The following is a 25,471-nucleotide window of genomic DNA, read 5'->3' on the forward strand; positions in this document are numbered from 1 at the left end:
CTTGAAAAGTGCCAGTACTCGCCTCCTCAAAATAAAAAAATGACGGTACTCCGTACCGGACATACCGGCCCATTTAAAGCACTGCTGATAATGCTAAGTAATGCCCACATATGCAACATACTCGTTACTAGGGCCGACACTGGTAGTACATCAGAATCCCTTCAAAAGTAGGAGATGCGATGGGGGACTGAGGGCAAAAAAGGAAGAACATTCCCCCCCCCCCCCCCCCCCCCCCCCCCATCAGCTATTTCCGAGGCCAGGGTGTCTACTTCTTAACGAGCGCAAGGACAAGGGAAACTCTACATGCATCACGGACAATACAGCAAAAAACTTGCAGAACACCTGGGATGCTATAGGATTAACAGCAACACGGATAATCGGGAATTGTTGTTGCAATATGCCTAGGCGCTGGAGGCTCACCAACAATAACATGGGTGACGCTTAAAATATTGTAAATTGTATAATCAGTCATTATATGAAAAATGCAATCCCCTCTTATAAGGACTGAGTCATACATTACGATGGGAAAATAGCTGACTCGTTTTGAAAATTATCATGCATGTCTGGCACAAAATCAGAGCACTCTGCCTTCAAAAATGCTATGGTCATCACTCATTACATATAAAATTAACCTAAAAAAAAGAGACTAGGATAATCTGAAGATAAAAAGAATTGCAACCAATTTGGCAAGTTCGTCTAGGCAAAGTCGTACTTTAACCTACACATGTGACTCTTCAATCTAAATACACAGTGTCGTTCTTTTAAAAACAAAAATTGTGTCACATGTCAGATGTTGACTGGTATCTTGGGTTTACCTAGTACCGTCCATGTCAGGTCATCTTCATCGTGACCATTTTTTTATGAAATGTGTGGTTAACTTGGCGGATGCGTTACTTTCATATGTATCTATTTAATTATAATAGTAGTGTCTCCTTTACCCTTGTTTCTCCTTTCCTTCCGTCCCCCCCCCCTCCCCCTCACCTTTTCCTTTTCTCTTTCTCTCTTGCGTTTTATAAAAATAGTTCTGTATGCAACTATTTTTGATTCATTACTTCTTGTTTCCGCATTGCGTAAGTTTTAATTCAGTTAATGTTTTTAATTGTCACTCGATATCTATTTGATTGCTTATACTTGGTTGCATTTTTCCAAAAATAAAATTTATGTTTAGAACAAAAAAAAACTTGGCAGGTGTGTCACAGAACATCCTCAGCTGGATTTGTTGGGTGAACTTGGCCTTGAACTCTATTACATTGCTTTTGGCTAACCAGATTGCACTCAAGCACAAGAACACACCCTAATGTTTACCCAGATGCAGTGATCAATATATCTTGATGGTTGCATCTCATATTTTACCAATTTGTCACAAGATGCAGCATACACAGCTACAGGTATTCACCAGCACTCCAACAAGAGTGATATATTTATGCGTTATTATATAGCGCAGACTTTACCCGAAGGTGTCAGAGCGCTTCACAATAGGAACAGAACTGATACATGAGAACATTACAAGTGAACAAATTACAAAAGCAAATGTTACATTACATGAGGCAAAAGTGACAATCGTGAGCAAACAAAATACAAGAGGTAGCATACGGTGCATTACAGGAGGAAAAAGTGACATGGGTGCAGGTTACAAAAGCGTACAAAGTACAAGCAGAGGTATAATACTGTAATAAATGGAGGCCACTCAAACACAAGAACAAACGTTACATAGGCAATGGTGGCACTTGTGCAAGTATCAAAAGCAAACAAAATGTAAGAGTTAGCAAAGAGTGTGTTTCAGAGAAAAGTGATGTGTGCAGGTTACAAAAGAGTACCAAATACAGGTAAAAGGGTAACACTGCAAAAATGGCAGACTCTCAAACCACAAGAAAACACTGGGAAGGCACTTCCATAGTCATGGAGAATAGAACGTTTCTATACTAAAAGGTCTTCCTTTAGATAATAGAGAGGACATGAATTAACTTTGGAGGTGTCTTTGAAGGAGGAGAACTTTGAAGTCAGTTTTGAAGGCCTCGGAGGAGGTGGTGGTCCGGAGCTGAGGCGGAAGTGAGTTCCAGATTCTTACTGCTTTGCCTGAAAATGATTGGGCCATCGATCTTTCCTTCTTGAAAGTGGGAGGTTCAAGCAGTAGATTTTCTGCATTTCGTGAAGGTCTAGAGCCTCCAGGGAGTTTCAGTTTATTTGCCAGGTAGCGAGGAGAGGAGGAGTGCAAGGCTTTGTGGGTGATGCAGGCAGTCTTGTAGATAGATCTTGCCTCGATAGGAAGCCAGCGGAGGGTGGATAACATGGGTGTGATGTGGTCACTTCTTTTGGCCCCATAAATGAAACGAGCTGCTGAATGGAGAACAGACTTAAGGGGGGACAGGTGGGATTTGGGGAGGTCAGTAAGAAGAGAATTGCAGTAGTCCAGTCTGGAGAGGACCATCGATTGGACCAGGGTTTTAAGGTCATGCTCCGGGAAGAAGCGACGAATCCCCCAAAGAAGGCACAGTTGGTATCGAGCAGACTTTGCAGTTGAATTAATGTGGGAGAGTAGATTGAGTTTTGTGTCGAGTATGACACCAAGGGATTTTGCACTGTTGACAATGATGGGTTTATTGTTCAGTAGATTCATCTGGTCCATCCATGATTGAACCGGGGGAGGAGAAAGTGAGGAGGAGAGGAGGAGGAATTCAGTTTTGGATGGATTCAGACTCAGTTGATGTGTTGACATCCGGTTTTGAATGGAGTCCAGAGTAGAGCTTATGACGGAGAGATCGCGAGTGGAGGCAACCTTGAGGTAGATTTGAGTGTCATCTGCATAGAGATGATAGTGGACTCCGGATTTACTTAGGAGATTTCCCAGTGGTTTTGTTTCTCCTGTCTTCCCTAGCACAAGGTGAACTAGTGCTAGGGAAGACAGGAGAAACAAAATCATTATTTATAAGTAAATTGGTATAGGAATGTTTACCCTACTTTTTAGGATCAGTTATTTCACAACTCTGCAAAAATTGTCATGTTCTCTAGAGTTTGCGGATGTCTGATTGTAAGTCCTTTAATGGGCCTAGGATGTTAATAAGCATGCTTTACACATCAAGGTTCTCATTGATGACCTTACTTATTGTAGGATTTTCATCAATTTGCCACAGTCCCTCAATTTTCTGCTCTGAAGTAGATGGGGCGTGATGACAAGGTTCTATCTGCATTTGAACTATACTGAAAAAAAGAACGGAATGAAATATATCTGTGTGGACTTGTGTGCAATAGTTTTGAAGAGTTGCATAAAGTTGAAATTTGTGGTACTAGATTAAAAGGAAATATACTTCCACAAAATAAGATAAACTTCAAAAGCGAGTCTTTCGCAGCAAGTTGCAAAACTGCATTTACAAGTAAAACATGGATAAAACACTACTTTTCTAACTTCTCTTATAAACATACTACAGGTAATCCCATATGCCAAAATAAATGGGATCCTCTGCTTTGCATTGGCAATCTCACTTATTAAAAGGGAGTCCTCCCTTAGAACTGCAGAGATCCTATTTCAGGTGTGTTCACATATGCAGAGACACAGTTCTCCTTAATTAGGTTTCTTTCCCAATGTCATGTCTTCTCATAATTACTCCCCTCGCCATTTAAGGGGCACGTATGTGAAGAACTCAGGAGTGTGCACAGGCAGAATTGCTGCCATCTTGAACTGGAGCGATTTCCATGAGGATCAATGGAGTCATTTAGTTATGCATACTTTTGTTTCTTACAGGTGGGTAAAGCATTTAAAATATTCTCCTAATGTGATGGCCAGCTCTTCACTGGACAGATTAGTAGCGTGGAACACGTGCTGTTCTTTGTTTGAACAAAGGTGAGTGTCTCTTAGTAACATATTGACTCTGACTGTGCTGTGAGATATACTCGCCCTAGAGAATTGCGAGGCCTGTTTCTAACCTTGGGCCCCGCCATTATTTTGATGACCTGGATGATAGAGCAGCTACTATTCGGGCTCTTGCTGCAAGACTCAGGGCTACTACAGTGCCTGTACCTTCAGCATCTATGCGGGTATACAGGCATATCGGGAGGAATGCCTGCATAAGGTGAGGGGAAGAGGGAAGCAAGCACAAATATTGCTCTATCGTATGATATTAGAAACATGAAGGATTACCATCATAAAGCGAAACCATAAGTAAAATAGCTAAAAAATCTAAGTCTAGTCCCAATAAATTTTTAAATGGCAAGAACATCTTCAAATGTAGGTCATAGCGGCAGAAAATTGACATCTTTTACCTGTGGCATATTATTTGTTCCTCTTTTTTGAGTGTTCATCCGGAGGAATAACGTGTCCTCATTGTTGAAGTTTATTTATCTTCAACACCACACCATGCCACCCAAATATGGCTACCCCGTCCTCCAGCGAGCAATGTTTAGGGGAAAGACAGGTGCTGACAGGAAGGAAGTGATGAGGCGTGAAACAACCAACTATAAGGGTTTGGAGTGAGCAGGTAACTCAGTGAGGGGGAAGGCAGCAAGGGAGGAACTGGGATAAGTATTATGTGGGTATGGGGGCGAGAGAGGTTGCAAGCAGAATGAATGGGAGTGGGAGAGCGAAAATAGTGGTAAAATCGGTGGAAAGAGGGAGCAGGGAGAGAGAGAGGAAAGCCTTGAGTTCCCATTGCGTGCTAAAGGTCAAATCCTATTGAAACCTGAAAAGGCAACACAGTTCCCAGGACTCAGCAATGGAAGAATACAACTAATCTATTCAAATACCACGATGCAACAAAAGTACACCAGGGCTGAGACAAACACAAAAATAAGAGAAAAGCCAACCAACCTGAAGCAGAAAGCCAAAATACACAAGAAACATATTGAATCATCACATGCAAGGGACAGCCCAAAATTCGCTCTCAGTATATGGGAAAATATTGGTTACAAGCTGCCAATAACAGACAACTGTAGTAGTCAAAATCAATTCAATTCAATTCAAAAAAGTCTTTATTATGATTATTCATCATAAAAGACAGAAAGTTAATAAAATGCAAAATACAGCTGTAGTCAGCCATAAATACACCATAAACCAGTCACTGCAATATACCATTAAAAATATAAATATCTGTATTAAAATAAAATTCATCCATTCATTAAAACAGAATTAAATGTATCATACGCATAAAACTTTACATGTGTCTTCAACAAACGGGATGGAAACCCATAAAATTCCAAATCATAACATCCCATACCCAGGAGTATCATGACTAGCTGTTACGCCCTCCAATTTTTCCCAAATGGCCCAAGACCAGCTCAGGAACTTGGCTACCCCTATTACTGCGGTATCATTGGTACCAGTTTTCAGTAGCCTTTTAGCAACCAACACAGAACTTGTTCCCATGGATATACATAGTTGTTTGAGCCACGTCCTTCGCGGTTTTTGGTAGGCAGGGCAAAAATATAGTAAGTGGACAATTTCTCCTATGCAATCCGGGCAGAAGGGGCATTCATCACCAGTGTCCTGTTTCCATTTACATGCGAACTTCCTAAGCGAAAGTGTCTCGTCTCGGAACTGGTGGTAAAGCTTGCGATCTCTAGATTTCGCTATTGGATCCCAATACCTTTCCAAACTTGTTTCGTCTTTGAATTCCCAGAAAACACAAGACAGGGATGGACTTGTCAAAGTGGAAAATCTCCTGATCTTAAGATTCCAATAAGCTGCTCTATAAATTACTTTTGGTGGAAATTCGGCGGACGCTGGACTGTCCCACAAGTCCCTCATCCCCATATCAATGAGCATAGCTTTAATGCTAGATAACCATAGAATCTTGTTCGAGCGGTCCAATCCCCTTACTTCAGTCCATCCCCTTGCGAATAGGTGTAATTCTGGGGTGGACCAAAGCCTTCTCCAGAAAAACAACATCCTATACCGTGCAGTGTCCTCAATTGCGTGGAATACAAGGTCTAAAAGGAGGGGTATGCGGGGGGTCGATTTGGGGAGACCCACAATTGATCTTAAAAATTTGTTCTGGGCTGGTGCTAAGTGGGTTAGATTACTAGATCCCCAAATCTCAGCACCATATAAAATTGCGGGGATAATTGTTGTGGAATAGATTTTAACAGCGGGGGCTATAGGCTTAGTTTGTGACAGCCTATATTCCTTTATCTATGTTCCCGCTAGCTGTAAATGTTTCAGTGCAAGTAACTTCACTTGGGGAATCCAGCTCAATTTTTCACCAAAGGTGACACCTAGATAAGTGAAAACATTGGTCTGCTCCAAGAGCTTCCCGCTCATGAAAACTCTCGATATAACAGGCCTGGCCCCGTGGAGTACCATAAATTTAGTTTTCTCCACGGTGACCACAAGTTCATGATCGCAGCAGAACTCCTCAAAGCGGGACAGTGCCAACTGTAGCCTCTGTCTCGTTTTAGATAGAATCAAGGTGTCATCTGCGAACATTAGCAGTGGCACCCTTTGGCCGGCTAGCATGGGTGCATCCATGGGGTAATTATCGAAGTACGGCACCACCCCATTTATGAATAGTGAAAATAGGGTGGGGCCAGCACACACCTTTGGCGAACGCCCTTCCCCACTTTAAATTTCTCGGTGACCTCACCCGGTTTTCCCCATCGAACCTGGGCATAGTTGGAGTTGTTGAGTCTAACCACCAAGGCCAATAGTTCCTTGGGCATCCCTAATCCTAAGAGAACATCCCACAATTTCGATCTTGGAGCTAGGTCAAACGCGGATTTTAAATTCACGAAAGCAGCGAAGATCATTCCCCTACCCAGAAAGACCTCCTTCCAGTAGAGCAGGACAAATCTGAAGACTTGATCCAGGGTCCCCATGTGGGCCCGAAACCCTGCCTGTAGTGGGGTTAAGATATTCTCTTCAACCATCCAGCTCTGGACCCTACCCAGTAGCACTCGTGCTATGATTTTTTGCAGTGCATCGATGATGCTAATGGGTCTATAGTTGGCCGGGGCGGAGCGATTCCCCTTCTTATAGATCGGGATGATTTCCACTCTGGACCAAGATGTAGGGATTGGGGCTCCCCCCGCTAGTGAGCTAATTACATTCGTAATGCATAGGATCCAAAGGTCATGGTCCTGCTTAAATAGGTCGGCTGGGATACAATCAGGCCCGGGCGCCTTACAACATGGGATGATCTTTAGAACTGCCTCGACCTCTTTGGTGCTAAATAGCAAGGGGGTATCTATAGTAATGTGCAGGGCAGGGGCTTCACTTTCCATGCTCTGCTGAAATTGGGCTTCAAAAAATGCGACCCAATGCTGTGGGTCCACATTGTTATTTGGAACAATCGACCTCTGCCCATTCCCCCATTTTATTAGGTCCCAGAACTGGGTCATGTTCCTGCCTTTACATGCTAGCAGCAGGTCCTGCCATTGCTCCTCATCCCAGTCTCTCTTTGCTTTCTTTAGAGCAGACTTATAGGATACTCTAGCCTGATGGGTATAGGGATGATTCCTTGATTTGATGGCTACCACAAGGGCTTTAAGTGCCAACCTACATGAGTTGTTGTACCATGAGTTGGGTTTAAGCTTTAAGTTCTTTCTTTCTGGCTTGGTATTAAAGAAGAACCATTTCAGCCCACTAAAGAGCTCATTGTGGATCCCTGGTAGTTTAACATTAAGGACCTCTTGGGAGCCACATTCATTAAGTTTTCTTAATGACCCTGATACTAGTGCCCTAATCTCTGGCACCTTCCTTTCATCAAGAGCCACCTTGGCCCATCGGACCCTTCTCAAGTCATTTGCCAAAATTACTTGATTGGGGTTGGTATCAACCACTGTAGTGGGTGTGCCCCAAAAACTCCTGTCGTTCAGTGTAAGGACCAGGGGGTTATGGTCACTCTCTGGGCGGGGATGAACTTCCATATCTAGGACTAGGGGCCATATTTCCACATTCACTAAAATGTAATCTATGCGGCTTTTGGAACACCCATTATCAAAAGTCACCGCACCCAAGGCATCGGACTTAGTCCTTCCATTAGCTGCCCTGAGACCCGATTCCAAGCACAGCCCTTTGACGTTAAGGGCTGCCTCGGTCCATTGTTTTATGGGCTTAAGGTCCAGCTGTGGCACACCCCATATAGAATCCACCTCATCACTAAGCCTACCATCTTCAGTGTCCAAAGGCTCAAAGGAGGTATTAAAATCACCTGCATTAATCAGATTTGCATTAAATGTGCCTTCGGACAGATAAGTCTCGAGAGCTGTGATGACCTGTGGGCTCCTGCCACTAAGCATGGGCGGAAAATCCGTTTCGCTTGCGGATTTTGCGGATTTTCGGTAAATTCGCAATCCGCGAGATTCGCGAATCTTCCGCAAAATCCGCAAATCCGCGAGCAGCGGATTTTATGGCTTGCTCGCACTGTTCGCGTGAGTTCGCGGCTTCCCAGTACAACTTCGCGCCCTGCGAATAAGCGCTAAATTGCAGAAATACGATCTTAGCAAAACTGAAACTACTTACCAGGTTCAAAAGTTCAGGCTCATCATTAGTAGCCATTTCCTGTAGTGCTTCCTGAGGGGCCCCTCCAGAGTTCAGTTGCCAGTTGCAACTATTATGTGACCCTGCTCTGAACCTCAGAATAGTTACACATATGCCACAAAGGTCCTGAATTACAGCTAAGGGAGACAAGCAGGAGCCAGGCTGGAAGTTCAAATCCATTAATCAGCCCCTAATTCATTATTGTTAGTTGGGGCAGGGCAGGTGTTGTAACTAATTTTGCAACAATGAAAGCACTTAGCAAGTGCAAAAGATCACTAATCAGGAAGCACTAAGGAAGCAGGTGCCAGCTAAAAAAGTATTCTGTGACACATTAATCAGCCCCAAATTAATTCAGGTCACTTGAGGCAGGGAAGGTGTGCTTTGCTTTGCCACAATAATGTACACTGACTGGACAACCAGAGGGTGCTGTGATGAAACAGAGGGTGGCATGGGTGGGCCAGAGGGTGGCATGAGTAGTCAGAGAGTGGCAGTGGTGACAGAGAGTGGCAGTGATGAAGAAGAGTGTCCCAAACAGGCTGGACACGTAGAAACAACAAGTTAACAAAACTTGCGACCCGACAGGTAAGTTCGCGTTTGCGAAATTGTACAAAACCCTCGCGAACTGGCAGAAACCCGCGCGAACACAAAAAAAATCCGCAAATTCGCGAGAATTCGCGGATTTTGCGGATTGCGAGTTCGCAAATCCGCAAAATTCACGAACGCGAGATTCGCAAAATTCGCCCATGCTTACCTGCCACCCGGTTGGCCCCTGGCATAAATGTTGAACAAAAGTAGGACAAGATCTTTTGTAGATCTAACTCTAATGATTAGAATATCTGGGCTATCTTAGAAGACCTCATCCACGGTTATCCCCTTGGCTTGTCTTACCCAGCAGGTCAACCCTCCCACAGATCTACCCCTATGACCCCTTAATGCTGGTTTGGAGAAGTTTAAATAGCCAGCATGGAACACAGCATCAGTTGACCACGTTTCTTGAAAGGCCCAGATGTCTACGCCCTCAATATATGATAACCAATCAGTTGATGCAGCCTTTGATTCCAAGCCCGCTATATTCCATGAGGATATGGCCATGGGTTTCCTCTGAGGTGCAGGGTCATAGCGGCCGAGGGCGGCTGCTATTACCAATGAGCAAGTAACGGGCGCCATCAGTGCGGGAGTGGGGACCGGAATTTGTGCATTAGGTGCAGCTTGGGTAGGGCAATTTGTTGTCATTAGGGCCCCTACACCCGCCCTAATTCCTTCCTTTGCTGATCCCCCTTGTGCGTCCACCCCCAGTCAGTCGATGTCTTCAAGTGTGGAAAAGGCCTCAAAGTGATTATTTAGCTGGATGGTGAAATCGGGCCTAAGGCAGTCTCCCTGTAGTCCTTGAGCATCCCTCGGGCTATGGAGCATATGATGTTTGTAGAAAAAACCAAGGGGGAGGATGCCAATGGCAGCTTTATTGAATGGGGAGTAGAGCACAGTCTCGAGAATATAACGAACCAGACCCGGTGACCTGAAGCTCAAAACCACACAATCTCCCGGTAAGGTTCTAGTGGAGTGTCCAACCCAATCTATACGTCTTACCATTTTGAATTCCTGAAATAAGCCATCCCCAATACCAGTCTTTTTTTCAGATATTGGAGAGCCTTATTTTTAAGGGTTGACCAATGCTCATGTGAGTCCTGAGGCAAGGGGGGGACATTCGCTAAAATGACAGTATAAGGGGTTGCTTCAGGTGGCAAGTGCAGGTAAGGGTGCTTCCTTGGCCGACCATCATTGCAGTTGTCATCCTGCCTCCGTATTCTCTCTAATACTGAAGGCCCATGATTGGGCATAATCTTATCGTTACTAGCACCAGTAGGTGGTTTACTCCTGGCGCTCCCAACAATTTGAGTCCCTCCCACCAGTATCTGGGCACTCGCCTTCGCACCACTCTGGTCCCTGTGAATGTCCCCCACACTCGCTAGAGTGACACCAGCTGAAGTCTGCTTACTAGACTGAGCCGGGGACGCTTGGGACAGGCGTGCCTAAGATCAACGGAATCTAATCTTTTTAGGAGCGGCTCAAGAAGGACTGCTAGTTGCTCCTTTAATATAATACAAATATCACTTATGTTCAACGGAGGGTTAGTAGTAGCCAAGGGGGGTTTATCAGTGGTAGGGAGGCTTGAGTTGCCAAAAACAAATACCTCGCTCCAACCACTAGGAGCTGGTGGTGGATTTTAATTCTTAGCACCTCGCCCCTTCCTTTTTTTGTTTGATGGTTCTTTGTTTATACCACCCAAAGCCTTCATCCCTTTTGTCCTAACCATAGCTGGACTACTCACATTACTCTTAGGCTGAGAAGTGGGCGGGTCTGGGCTAATGGGGAACAAGCTTGGAGACCCGGACAAGGGATGAGCATTGGGTACAGCTACATCTGATGATAGCTGGGTAGCACGTAACTGAGCACATGGCAATGAACCCCCCCCAGAAGTCTAGGATCAACTGAGAGTCTACGTTCGGTAGCCTCAATCTTGTGAATTAACACCGACTCCACTCTTATGAGGAAGGCTTCAAGAGTGCCCACCACCTTGTCCCCCACTTTCCTTTTGCTCATGTCAGGAGAATTTCAGGCAAATACTATTATCCACTATCAAACCCCCTGCAGCCAATAAAAACAGACCAAAGTGAGCAGAGCTTACAGTTCAGGGGAGAAAATGCCCGTGGGGTGGCCAAGCCCGGCCTCCTCTGGCCTCTGACGGCCGCAGACGGCCTGCCCTTGTCCCGGGCTTCTCCCGGCGACGCCCGCTTGCGTCCCGCGACGCGGGAATGTTCGCGCTCTTTTAAGCGCCACCGGGGCGTGATGTTGCGGGCGTGGTCGGCAAGGGCTTCTGGGCAATGTAGTTTCCCCCGCTCGGCGGCCGCGCAAGATGGCCAGCAGCAGCGGCAGTGGGGTGAAACCAACGGCACAACAGGGAGGCAAGGCAGGGCAAGAGTCCCGGTAAGTCCTTTCAAAACGAGCATGAGTCCAAAACTGTGGCAAACAGGCACCCACTCCACCGGAGTGCTCGCGCTCTTTTAAGCACCGGGCGCGTGATGGTGTGGGCGTGGTCGGCAAGGGCTTCTCGGCAATGTAGTTTCCCCCGCTCGGCGCATGCGCAAGATGGCCAGCAGCAGCGGCAGCGAGGGGAAACCAACGGCACAACAGGGAGGCAAGGCAGGGCAAGAGTCCTGGTAATCCTTTCAAAACGAGTATGAGTTCCAAACTGTGGCAAACAGGCACCCCTGTATCAATACTCTCATATGGTACTGAGCCAGAAGAAGGATTTTACGGCTCTGGTCAAAGAGACAATTTGCAGACCCATTCACCTATCACCCTATTCTAAATAAACTCCTGAACGTCTTAAAATGACAAGGGAGTGTGTCTACTCAATTGATTAACTGATTATTTTAAAATCATTTTTCAGCAAATGACTTCCTAGCCCTTGAAAAAAGTTCTTAATTGCATTGCAAAGGTATAACAACAAGGGGCCTGATTTAAAGTTGGGTGAGTGAGATACTCCATCACAAATGTGACAGCTATCCCGTTCTCCATATTACAAGTGCGTTAAATCGAATGGCACATATAATATGGGGGATGGGATATCTGTCACAGGAGTAATCCATCCGCGGAACTCTAAATCAGGAACTTAGTGCTGTCTGGCAAAAATGTAGACTTTGCTAATTCAGAGTGAACCAAATGGACTAACACACCAGAAAACAATCATTTGTAAAAGTAAGCCAAGGACTTGAAACTGGGGTTCTTGGTTGCATGGATTCATATACTGGACTTATATATTCAGCTAATTAACTGTAGCACCTGTTGTTTGCCATGCTATATAACTGCATGACTAGCTTGAAGCAAATTTGAAAAAAAGCCATTGTCATTATTTCAATTCAGTATGGTCCAGTTAATTTATTTAGAAGTCATTATCACTTATTTATGTTTGTAACTTCAAAATAGCGCGTTAGCCATTAATAAAAAGTGCTTTGGCTCCTGTACAGGCTTATTAATAACCGTATAAATGTACGAGCTAAACATTGCAATGTATCTGTATTGTTCAAAATTCTTAAGCACTAGCAAGGCATTGAGTTGTGAACATGTGCAATACCATTCTGCAGGCTCAAAATCTATGAGACGGGCATCACTTGGTAAATTTCCATAGAAATTTGGATGAATCTTTCCCCCAAAGAGGGCCTTGGTTATGTATAGTACACAAAGGAACATAATACAGAGTAAATCAGCCAAAATTTGAGTAGGCTGCACCGGTTCTTTTGAACTGTCACTGGTGGTGTACAGAGATGCACAAAATGAGTAACAAAAGCATTGATAATGAAAATACCAGATCCAAGGCCTGATTTAGATCTTGGCAGTCTTACCGCAAAAGTCCCAAGTACTCAGTCAAGTTGACAACGACCCGCAGGCGGTATTTAGATGTTGCAGCAATAGACAGGAGACCGCCCCGCGGCAGTCTTCTCTGCTGGCTAGCAGTACCCCGTCGTAGTCAGGTGGGCGGGATTGTGCCAGGGTGATTTAGATGTTCCCGGTGTGCTGGAGGTGTCCGGGCAGTGGTGGCATGGAAACAGGTAAGTACTTCGGGGCAGATTTACAAGCCCCTTGCGCCCCTTTTAAGCCGCTGTTGCATCACTCTTGTGACGCAGCGGCGGCGCAAAAGAAGCACCATGGTGAGGGGTACTTACAACGCGACGCATCTGGGAGATGCGTCACGTTGTAAAGCCCTGCGCCAGAAGGATGCGTTCCTGCGCGGCGGGGTTCCGGCGCAGGAACGCCTCCTAAAAGTGGCTGAGTGAAATCTACAAGATTTCACTCAGTCACTTTGGGGCCCATGCTGCGTCAAAACCCTGCGCATGCTTGAAGCAGGCGTAAGGATTGACGCAGCATTAACAAGATAGGCCCCCAGAGCATTGCTGGAGCTGGGTCGCGCTTGCGACGCAACTCCAGCAATGCGACGCTTTTATGGCACAGATGCGTCATGCATCTGTGCTGTTTTTTCCCCATGGTGCGCTGCATTGTAAATGCGGCGCATCAATGTTGGCGGAGGCATGGCGCACAATAAGTGGCGAATCCCTGCTGATATGCAGGGATGCAACACTTATTGTAAATCTGCCCCTACTTGTTTAAATCTAAATACAAATAAATGTTGTGTAGGTGTCAATATGGACATGTAAGTAATGTGAACTGCCCATTGTTCATATGTATAGCATTGCACACCAACAACATACACACACCATGGACTGTACTCACGCACCAACCACAAAAGCCTACCTTACATTCCAGCGAGAACAGGGTGCCTGAGTGTTGTGGTCAAGTAGCAGCAGCACAGGGAAGTGTATAGTCTTGCAAGCCGGAGCTCTGAGAGACATCTGCAACTGCCTTGCGAGACTGGAGGGCATATCCGAGGGCTGGATCAACAATACACCCAGGAGGAGGATGACAGGGAGCTAAAATTCCTCCATAAATATGCACAAGCCCGTGTATTACCGAGAGGGAGAGGGAGATAGGCCAGGCAGACCCTGGCAAACTTGCTCAAGCCAGCTAGAGGCTCTGAATACATCACTAGGCTCCACTCACCAGGTGCCAATACGGATCACATGCCGGCAGATATTTTATCTGCAATGGCAAATTATTATGCTCACCTATACACGTCCAAGAAAAGCCCATCAGAATCAGAAAAAAGTCTATTTTGACTCGCTCGAATTACTGTGGCTAAGCGGCGTCCATTGGGAATATCTAGATGAGCCATTCACGGTTGAGGATGTAAAGAGTCATTCAAGGCCTTTCAGGTGGCAAGGCCCCCGGAGCAGATAGCTTAACCGCTGTCTTCTACAAAGAGTATTCAGACTTGCTGGCCTCTAGACTGCTAGAGTCGTACAGCGAAGTGCTGCTATGGTTTTAAATCTAGAAATGTATTTATTGTTTTATAATCATAAATTCTGTGAACGAATTTCAATTGGTCTAAAAAAATTGTGGGAAAATGGGCCGGAATGGACAATTGGGTCTTTTTCTTTTTATTTAATACTGTATTTATGTCTTTTATGGTTATGTTTTAACCGAAATAAAGATTTTTTTTTTAAAGTGCTGAAAGAGTGCATGCTCCCACCATTGATGCGTGACGCTATCTTCTAACGATACTAAAGCCGGGAAAGGACCCTACCTCGTCTGATTCTTACCACCTGTTATCCTTAATTAATACTGACAACAAAGCCTTTGCTAAACTTTTAGCGATCAGAGTACAACCGTTACTACCCCTCATTATAAGACTGGATCTCTTTGCACTACCCCACTATATCTCCCCACAGTTCTCTACCATTGCAGATTCGCGGCGCTTCTGGATGCCACAAAGGCGTTCGATTCGCTTGAGTGGAAATTCCTATTCATGCTACTGGTGTGACTAGGTCTAAGTCCCACATTTGTGAAACTCATCAGGCTTTTTTACACCTCACCTACAGCCAGGTGACAAATTAATGGGTTAGTGTCAAAAGGCAAGGCTGCCCATTATCTGCCTTACTTGTTATGACAACACCACAGTAATAGAGGTATCGGGTTTGCCACCAGAAGTCTAATTGAATCCATGTACACTGATGACCTTACTCTTTATGTAATAGACCCTGAGTCCAACTTCGCACCGCTAACTAGAGAACTGGTAAGATATGGGGGCTTGACTGGCATTGAAGTAAACTGGGCAAAATCTACCATCCTTCCACTGACAGAGAGCACTACTGAGTTTAAAACTGATTTTCCGGTAGCGTGGGTGGATGGACCGGTGCGATTCCTGGGAATATGGGCTAGCAGAGACCTGCAGGAGATTTGGTCTGCAAACTTTGGCAAGCTGATGGATTGGATTGAGGAAATAGTCCAAAGATGGAAACATCTATCCCTATTCCTCACAGGTCACATTGTAATAATATAATTGATCATCCTCCCTAAATTGCTATATATTTTTGCGAACATCCCGATGCCCCTCACTTCACACTTTTTCCAACGTTTTAAGTTCTGTATGATGGAGTTGGTATGGGCAGGCAAGCAACCCAGGGTACTGTGGAATCTTTTTACGTTACTGTTTGCGCAGGGAGATTTAGCAGCCTCTGACATTGCACTGTAGGCATACAGTGCTCAGCTGCGATATCTCCGCTTCAGGCACCATTCCACACCCTTCCAACCGCATGTAGCAATAGAAACGTACAGAGTAGCCCCCTTACCTTGACAACTGCACTTTATCAGGAATACAAGCGGCAGAGGCAGGAGATTGATACAACTGAAGTGCTGCGTTGGGCCTGGAGGGGACTCTGCAAAAGGGCCAAGCTAGAAATACTATAAGCGCCATCTATGCAAAAAGAACAATTGGTGGACAGAATGCAGAACAATGTCATACATTCACATCAGTAAAGAGATCTGGGCCTCAATCCATTCTTTTGCTCACCATGCAATTCCAGTTTTGACCCAGCGATATGCAAATCAGTTGTGAGCCTGACCCCAATGGGAGCAGTCCAGCCCAAACTGTCAGGCTAGGTCCTCCCTAGACTGGAAACAAGCATCCTAGGACGTGTTTAGGGCTTTCAGCCCTCATCAGCCAGGATAGCTTGACTCCAGTGGCATGGAGAGCAAGGGGCCCACGTCTGGCATACCCGTCCTACTCGGGGTGACAAATGTGTTGTAATGTAGCTTGTCTTGTGCATCCTCCCTATGCTTACCCCTGCTCTACTGCTTGGCCCTTGATGATGTCATTGGAATGTTGGGAGGGTTGAACAGTAAGGAGATGTCAGTTGGTATGAGGGGCTGAGCAGTGGAACTGCTCCTGGTGGGGTCTGTTTCTTGTATCTACATAACATCTTATACCAAGGATCTTAAGTGAAGAATAAACTTATAATCCTGGATACATCTATGGACTACAGATCTTTCTTTTATTATTTTAACACTGGCAACGAGATTTATGAACCTGCATGTATTTTTATGGACTTTGGACTAAGGGAACCTCAAGCAAATTTGGATTTGAAGAAATCTGGCACTGCAAAGACCCCCCCAGTGACCACATCATCGGTCACCCTTTCATGTAAGTGCCAGTTTCTGTTTCACTGACTTTACTTAACAATATTGGTCTGCTGTAATTTACTACGAGCTGTTTGGAGAGAGGGTACTGTGTTTAATGCTGAGAGTGTACTCCCTGCTGCTCAAGAAAAAAAGGAGTAACGTGGAAATTTAACCCCCAGTTCTCATTAGAAAAGAGCGTGTGGTTTTCATTTCTTGACCTGCCTCACTGTACCGGATTTACAAGCTATTGATTGGGAAAAACAAAGCGAGTCTGGAGTTTGACTCTCTGTAAGAATTTGAAAGAAAAACATGAAGTGTGTTTACAGTTTTTAGCCCTGTGACTGACGTGTGGAGTAGAGATGAAGAATTTTTTTTTTTGTCATGTTTTGGACGTCTACAAAACCAACAATGCCTTTGCCAAAAGCAGATTTATGTACAGTTCGTGAATTTTGGACTATGGCTTTAAGCACCTTTCACACACTATGGAGTTTGTATGGACGCATCTGGTTCTCAACAATTTTTTTTTGTGGTATTGTTGATGTGCTGTCCGCCGATAAAAACGGAAGAAAAGTCAGTGTTTTAACATTTATTGGTTTTGGAATCGTAACGGTTAAACTCACCGTTACCAAGTGCGTTTTGCTGCTCGCGCTGTCTTCTCTCGCACTCCTCCCTGCCAAGCACGTTCTGCCATTGTTGATTTTTAAACCTGCTTTTCCTAACGCTCCACCTTTCTCGACTGGCAGTGTGCAATACGTGGTGACGTCACCTGAGCACGCATACCGCCATCTTGGTTTCCATGGTTACCGGCACAACGTAGGGAGCGAACTGATTTCTTCACAGAAAGCAGCTAAGTTTGTTTTTTTTGTTGGCAGCAATGATTTATCATCGGAAATAGCGAACTGCAGCACATTTTATGAATTTGGATATAGCGAACTGCAGCACACTTCAGGAGAGCCACTTCACATGAACTTATCCAAGGTACTGTTTACTTTCAAGTGCTGTGTGCGTGTCTCTCAACATTTTGGTGGAATGGCTCGGGAGCAAAGATCGAGCTGCGGTGTTTAATACTATATAAGGGCCAGGGTGGTCAAGACTGGTGAAAGAGAAAGTTTTCATAATTTAGAAAAATACTTAAGTTATAATGTTAAGTTGACCTTATGATGAAGCCAGTCTTTTACGGTCTTTTATTTAACATGTCTTTCTTCCGATGTTACTTAAGCCTTTATTGTTTGGGAAGCATGACAAATCATAATTTTTATGGTTGTGTATGGACGGACACAGTTCTCATTTTTATTTTAGTCTTTTGTTTTGAGCTGTGCATGAAGTGCTTGTGAGACTTTATGGTTTTGCATGTGATGCCTGCTATGTGGTAATCCACCCATATGCAATGTCTGGTTTAGTCTCTCTTTAAGCAATGTGTCCTTCATTCGTATTCTGTGTTGGTTGTTGGTGTATGCAATAGTGGGTTTTCCCTTGTCCTGCCGTTACTGTTTATGTATGGTGAAGGGGAAGTGTGTGTGGTATGAGTAGTTTTTCATTTATGGCTTTGTTGAGAGTCTGAGGCTATAGTTTTCTTATTTGGTTGTGGGTACTCTGTTGGTTACCCCATGGGCAATGTGCCGCTATTCTTGGTCTGGTTTGCAGCAGGGGAAGTATGTTGTGTCCCTAGTCCTGCATGCATATACAGGAGTTGGGTTTTCCTGGTCTTGCTGTTACTTTTGGTTTTTCCTGGTCTGCTGTTACTTTGGGTTGTGGGTGACATATGTCTGTCACCCCATTAGTATTGTCTGGCGTGCAGTAGGGGGAACATGTTGTGTCCCCAGTCCTGCCGCTTCTCTCATTAGGTTGTGGGTTGGCTTATTATAGTCGCCCCGTTGGCATAGCTTGTTTTTACCTCTGTGGTTTTTGTGAGTATTGGTCTCACATTTGGTTTGGGGTCGACAAAGTTTTATCGCCCCGTTGGTCTTACTTTACCTTTGTGGTTGTATGAAGAGGATATGTACCGGCATTGTTGGGTGAGAAATATCTAGTCCCTGACATTGTCTGGATTGCTTTAGGACTTTTGTGTTTGTCCTAGTTTTTCCTTTGTAGTTGTATGGAGAGGATGTGTACCTCCATTGGTGGGTGAAAAATATCTAGTCCCTGATATTGTCTGGTTTGCCTTTGGACCTTTGTGTGGGTCCTAACTTTGTTTTATTTATTAATGTGTTTGGAGTGTTAGAAGGTTTAGAACTTGGATGTTGAATCGCTGTGTTATTTGGCTCTTTGTTTCTGAATCTTTTTGACATTCCCTTTCTGCTTTTTCATCTTTGCACATTTACTTCTTTGTGAATTATTTTGCATGTATGCTTATGGTTCATTTGTTGATTTTGATGAAAGGGGGATGTGTATTATGTAGCTTGTCTTGTGCATCCTCCCTATGCTTACCCCTGCTCTACTGCTTGGCCCTTGATGATGTCATTGGAATGTTGGGAGGGTTGAACAGTAAGGAGATGTCAGTTGTTATGAGGGGCTGAGCAGTGGAACTGCTCCTGGTGGGGTCTGTTTCTTGTATCTACATAACATCTTATACCAAGGATCTTAAGTGAAGAATAAACCTATAATCCTGGATACATCTATGGACTACAGATCTTTCTTTTATTATTTTAACACTAAGCATAGGGAGGATGCACAAGACAAGTTACATTACAACAAAATGCAAAAAGAACAATTGATGAACAGAATGCATACATTCAGCTCAGTACAGAGATCTTGGGTTAGATCCATTGCTTTTTTGCTATTCCAGTTTGGACCCAACCATATGCAAATGAGGGGTGGCATGGTGAGCAAAGGAATAATGTATTTAATCCAGATCTCTTGACTAGGGGTGAATGTATGATTCATTCAGCATTCCGTCCATCATTTGTTTTCGTAGCACTTTTCGCGCTAAGTGGGATGGTTATGCCCAGACGTGGGTCCCTTGCTGACTGTGCCACTGGATTTATGCTAGACTGGCTGATGAAGGGTGACATACCCTGAAACCAGTCCCAGGATGCTTGTTTCCTGTCCTGGGAGGACCTGGCTCGGCTGTTCGGTATGGACTGTTCCCATGAGGCACAGGGTCAAGACTGATTTGCATATGGCTGGGTGTAAACTGGGGTGGCATGGTGAGCAAAAGAACAATGGATTTAACCCAGATCTCTTGACTGGGGATAAATGTATGATTCATTCAGCATTACGTCCATAATTTGTTTGCGCAGCACTTTTCGCAATAAGTTCGATGGGTACGCCCAGACATGGGTCCCTTGCTCACTGTGCCACTGGATTGAAGCTAGCCTGGCTGACGAAGGGTGACATACCCAGAAACCGGTCCAGGGAGGCCCTGACTTGGCAGTTCATTCTGGACTGTTCCCATGAGGCAAAGGGTCAAGACTGATTTGCATATGACTGGGTCTAAACTGAGGTGGCATGGTAAGCAAAAGAACAATGGATTTAACCCATATCTCTTGACTGGGGGTGAATGAATGATTCATTCAGCATTCCATCTATTATTTATTTGCATAGCAATACGCATCATCTATGCCGCTCACTAGAAACCCAATGGTACACTGGAAAGCAGTGTGTGGAGTCGCGCACAGCAGAAGAGACTAAACACATTCTAAGAGCTTTTCCCGGAGGGCCAATTCATAACACAACAGCATTTAGACATTACGTCGCAGTCCTCATCACTAGACACCATGCTATTCTTTCAACTTAGAGCAGCATGCCGTGCGAGCTTTGAACCGTTCCAGAGTGCCCCGCCAATGCTGGAGGCGCTAGAACATGTGCTGAAAGAACCCTCAGAACGCAAACTTGTCACATGCATATATTCTATCACTCAACCCAAGGTGCCACTCATGACACCTAGTGCACAGGCAGCCTGGGAGATAGACATTGAGGGAATCCTTTCCGATGAACAATGGACGTTCTGCTGTGGACAGCTAATGTTAATGTTAATGTTAAGGGAAATTTATTGAGCGCACTGTCACCATGAGTTTCCTGGCGCTGATAGGACACTGAGGTTGAGCAAGAGGAGTTTAGTGGGGATGTGGAAAGAGCAGAGTTTTTAAAGATTTCCTAAAAGATAGGAGGGAGCAAGAGGTCTTGAGTGAGAGTGGAAGAGAATTCCATAGCTTAGGAGCCAGGTGAGAGAAGCTGCGGCCACCAGATTTAGTGAGTTTAAACCGGGGGATAACTAGAAGCTGAAGGTGGGTGGACCTCAAGGTACGGGGAGGACAGTAAGGGGTGATCAGGGACTTCAGGAAAGCAGGGGAGGGACCAGTTAAGGCTTTGAAGACCACTCAACAGACCTTAAAGGCTATTCTTTCACTGACTGGTAGCCAGTGTAGTTGATGTAATAAAGGTTTGGCCGACTGCCATCTAGGGGTTTTAAATGCCAGTCTGGCCGCCTAATTCTGAATGATCTGTAACCTAGGCAGCTGGGATTTGGGGAGGCAATGGTATAGGGCGTTAGAGAAGTCCAAACGGGGCATCACCAAAGCTATTAATACTTGTTGCAGGGCTTCGGAAGTCAGAAGGTGGGCAACTTTCCGTATCCTGTATAGCTGGAACATACAGGAGGATGTTACAGCACTCACCTGGGCCCTGAGGGTGAGCTCAGAGTCAATAATGACCCCGAGACTCTTTACACTGCCAGCGGGAGAGGGAGGTGGACCAAGCTCAGTTGGCCAGTACTGAGGGCCCCAATGGGGGGCACTTCTCCCAGGGAGGATAAGCTCAGTTTTTCCAGGATTGAGTTTTAATTGATTTTGGTTCATCCAGTGTTGGATGTGTGTCATGACTGCCTGGAAGTTGGTGACAGCATCAGGGGAGGTGAGGGGGAAAATAATTTGTAAATCGTCCGCGTAATTGAACACTGTGACGTCCCACCTACCTAGGGAGTGAAGGAGAGGTTGAAGGTATAAATTAAAAAGGAGGGGGGACAGAGAAGATCCCTGGGGGACCCCGCAGGATGAGGGAACACTGGTGGCGCTAAAGGGACCCAAGCTCACTGCTTGAGATCTACCCTCTAGAAAAGATTTGACCCAGGACAGGGCAGGCCCACAGACTCCGGCGGCCTCAACACGGTGGAGTAAGATGTTATGATCCACCGTGTCGAATGCCGCCGATAAGTCTAGTAGGACTAATGCCTGGGGGAGTCCTCTGTCAGCATTGCTTCTGAGGTTGTCCAGCACGGCGAGAATCACAGTCTCAGTAGAATGGGCTGGTCTAAAGCCGGCCTGGTTTATTTCCAGGAAGTTGGACTCCTCGATAAATTGCGAGAGGCAAGTAGTAACATGTGCCTCCAGGATTTTAGACAGGAAAGGCAAGAGAGAGATGTGCCGGTAGTTGGTGAGGACCGCTGGGTCTGCGCCAGGTTTCTTTAGCAGAGGCACCAGTACAGCCTCCTTAAACGACCTAAGGACTATGCCAGAATTGAGGGAGGTGTTGAGTAAGGGTAGGATACAGTGCGGAAGAGTGTGACAAATGTCGCGAAGCACTGAAGGAGGGCAACAGTCCTTAGGGGAACAGGATTTCACTCGGGTAGCCAACTTGGCAAGGGAGTCGGAATCGAGTGTGGGGAAACGGGACAGAGTGAAGATATTAGCAGGGGGGGCTACAGCTGCGACTGAGGGAGGGGGATAGGGGATGGAGTTTTTAATTGCCGAGATCTTATCGATGAAGAAGGAGTTTAAGGCATTGCATGACTCTGCGTAAGGGGGCAAGTTCGGGAGTGTCCTGGCGTCCGATGTTAATTCGCTGAGGACCTTAAATATCTCTTTAGATTTGTTAGGGGCTGTTAATATTCTCTCGGAGACGAAAGCAGACTTAGTTGTAGTAATGGCTTTTTTGTTATCTTTGCGTGCGGACACGTACACCTCCCTATCAGTGCTGAGGTAGTTACGCTAGAGAACATCTCACCAACTTATCGCCTCAGATTTATAAATTTTAAATATCTGTATCGATTATACCATACCCCAGTACTGCTTCACCGGATGGGGCTTAGACCTGACACAAACTGTTGGCATTGTGGCAAAACACAGGTGAATTTCCTCCATCTTGCGTGTGAGAGTATTGAACACTAGCAAACGTCTGGACGGTAGTTTATGGGCATATAGTAAATATAACAGGGTTCCCCTCTGGTTGCGTTTCTGGGGTATGTACAAAACACACAGAAAACTGGAAGACGCCTCACAATTGGTCCTACTAGCAAACAGGTGGGTTGCTGTGCATGAGGGGACACCAACATCACTGGCTATAAAAGCTTGGAAAGAGGATGTGGCATATTGTTGAGATAGTCTGACCTATTACTGGGAGCTTGTACCCACCCGCTCCTGCCCAAAAGACATGGTCCCCTTTCACTCACTGGCTAAACTCAATAGAAAGCTCCTCCCTCTGATGTTAAGTTAACGCGCTATGGGAATAATGGATGGTAGTGAGTTATATTCATTTGGTTTGAAAGCTGATGGCTGCTCTGAAATTGTGTAAATCCTAGTAAAAATATGCTGATCCATGATGTACAAAGCTGGTACAAACTGGGTCTTAGAATAATGAGTTGTTCAATGTTTGTTGGTAATAAATCATATGAAATGTACAATATAATATAATGATATCCTTTTGATACAGTGAATACTGCAACTGTTGTTATTTGTCACAATTGTTTTAATAAATCAATAAAGAGAAATGTAGAAAAAAAGTAGCAGCAGCACAGTGAGTACCTGGACAATGGTGCTGAAGATGGAAACGGTGGTGGAACCCTGAAAAAAGGAAAGTTTTCACCTCTTTTCCTTTGTTTCTGCCAACCCAAGATTGGAGGTTTCCCCACCACAGTTGGCTTGACGGATAGGACTTTGCATTCTAAATGGCAGGAATCTCGGTGGGACTCCCTCCAAAAGCCACTTCCCCCTGAAGGACCAGGTTCTAGAACCCAGCGGCGCCAGGGAAAACGCCCAATGCCTTCGAGTTCCCCTGCCTTGGCAAACAGAGACACGGGACGCTTCTTGATGACGTCAAAGACCAAAGTTTACTGGCTGCAACCAGGAACAGAGATCTACGAAGCACGACACGGGTGGTTCTCTAGAGACTGCACAAATTCAATGAGCGGAGCCAGAAATCACATTCCAAAGTAGCATCGATTATATACAAGCTAACCAATCAGATCGTGACATTTCAAAAGTAGCGCATGACGACAATCCCATTTTCCGTTGTCCAGCCCACCAGAAATGAGCAAGCAAATTCCAACCTTCGTGTCAGGGCAGCAGTCCTTCATAGCCGTCGGAAAGCGGGGAACCTCGCAGCAAAGACTTTCGGACCACGACGACATACAGGGGTCGATGAAGTGGCAGGCCTTCCTCCAGAATTTCCTCACGAAGCTCTCCACTATCTTCGGGCTTGCACCGGTACCGCTGAAGTCGCCCCACATTGGGCGCCAACTGAAGGACCAGGTTCTAGAACCCAGCGGCGCCAGGGAAAACGCCCGATGCCTTCGAGTTACCCTGCCTTGGCAAACAGAGACACGGGACGCTTCTTGATGACGTCAAAGACCAAAGTTTATTGGCTGCAACCAGGAACAGAGATCTACGAAGCACAACACGGGTGGTTCGTTAGAGACTGCACAAATTCGATGAGCGTAGCATGGTCTTTTATGCCAGAAATCACATTCCAAAGTAGCATCGATTACATACAAACTAACCAATCAAATCGTGACATTTCAAAAGTAGCGCATGACGACAATCCCATTTTCCGTTGTCCAGCCAACCAGAAATGACCAAGCAAATTCCAACCTTCCTGTTCGATCAGGCCGGACAAACCCATCATAAAACCTTAACCCAAATCAGTGATTATGTCGTAAAGGAAGGAGCAGAAACAGATTGGGAGCAAGATAGAAAGGTGGGTGCAGTGACTGTAAACTTCGGCACGTCCTGCTCTTTGATCTTTATCTGACCAGATGCTTAACAAGGAACTGGCTCAGCGAGGTCAGCCTCGGGCAAGGGAGTCAGTTCGGCCAGGTCACTCAGAAGTCAGCTAAGGCGTACATGTCCCAAGGACTCGCTTGGCCATAGTCATCAGCCTATGTGAGGGCAACCACACAAAATGGCTGCCGTTCACAAAATGGAACCTGAAGGTTCAAACAAAATCCCTAAATACGTAGTGTTCTCATTGATCGATCAATGCGAAAACACTCGGTTTTTTTGTTATCTTTGCGTGCGGACACGTACACCTCCCTATCAGTGCTGAGGTAGTTACGCTAGAGAACATCTCACCAACTTATCGCCTCAGATTTATAAATTTTAAATATCTGTATCGATTATACCATACCCCAGTACTGCTTCACCGGATGGGGCTTAGACCTGACACAAACTGTTGGCATTGTGGCAAAACACAGGTGAATTTCCTCCATCTTGCGTGTGAGAGTATTGAACACTAGCAAACGTCTGGACGGTAGTTTATGGGCATATAGTAAATATAACAGGGTTCCCCTCTGGTTGCGTTTCTGGGGTATGTACAAAACACACAGAAAACTGGAAGACGCCTCACAATTGGTCCTACTAGCAAACAGGTGGGTTGCTGTGCATGAGGGGACACCAACATCACTGGCTATAAAAGCTTGGAAAGAGGATGTGGCATATTGTTGAGATAGTCTGACCTATTACTGGGAGCTTGTACCCACCCGCTCCTGCCCAAAAGACATGGTCCCCTTTCACTCACTGGCTAAACTCAATAGAAAGCTCCTCCCTCTGATGTTAAGTTAACGCGCTATGGGAATAATGGATGGTAGTGAGTTATATTCATTTGGTTTGAAAGCTGATGGCTGCTCTGAAATTGTGTAAATCCTAGTAAAAATATGCTGATCCATGATGTACAAAGCTGGTACAAACTGGGTCTTAGAATAATGAGTTGTTCAATGTTTGT

This window comes from Lissotriton vulgaris, chromosome 4_1 (genome assembly GCF_964263255.1).
Source record: "Lissotriton vulgaris chromosome 4_1, aLisVul1.2, whole genome shotgun sequence".
NCBI lineage: Eukaryota > Metazoa > Chordata > Amphibia > Caudata > Salamandridae > Lissotriton > Lissotriton vulgaris.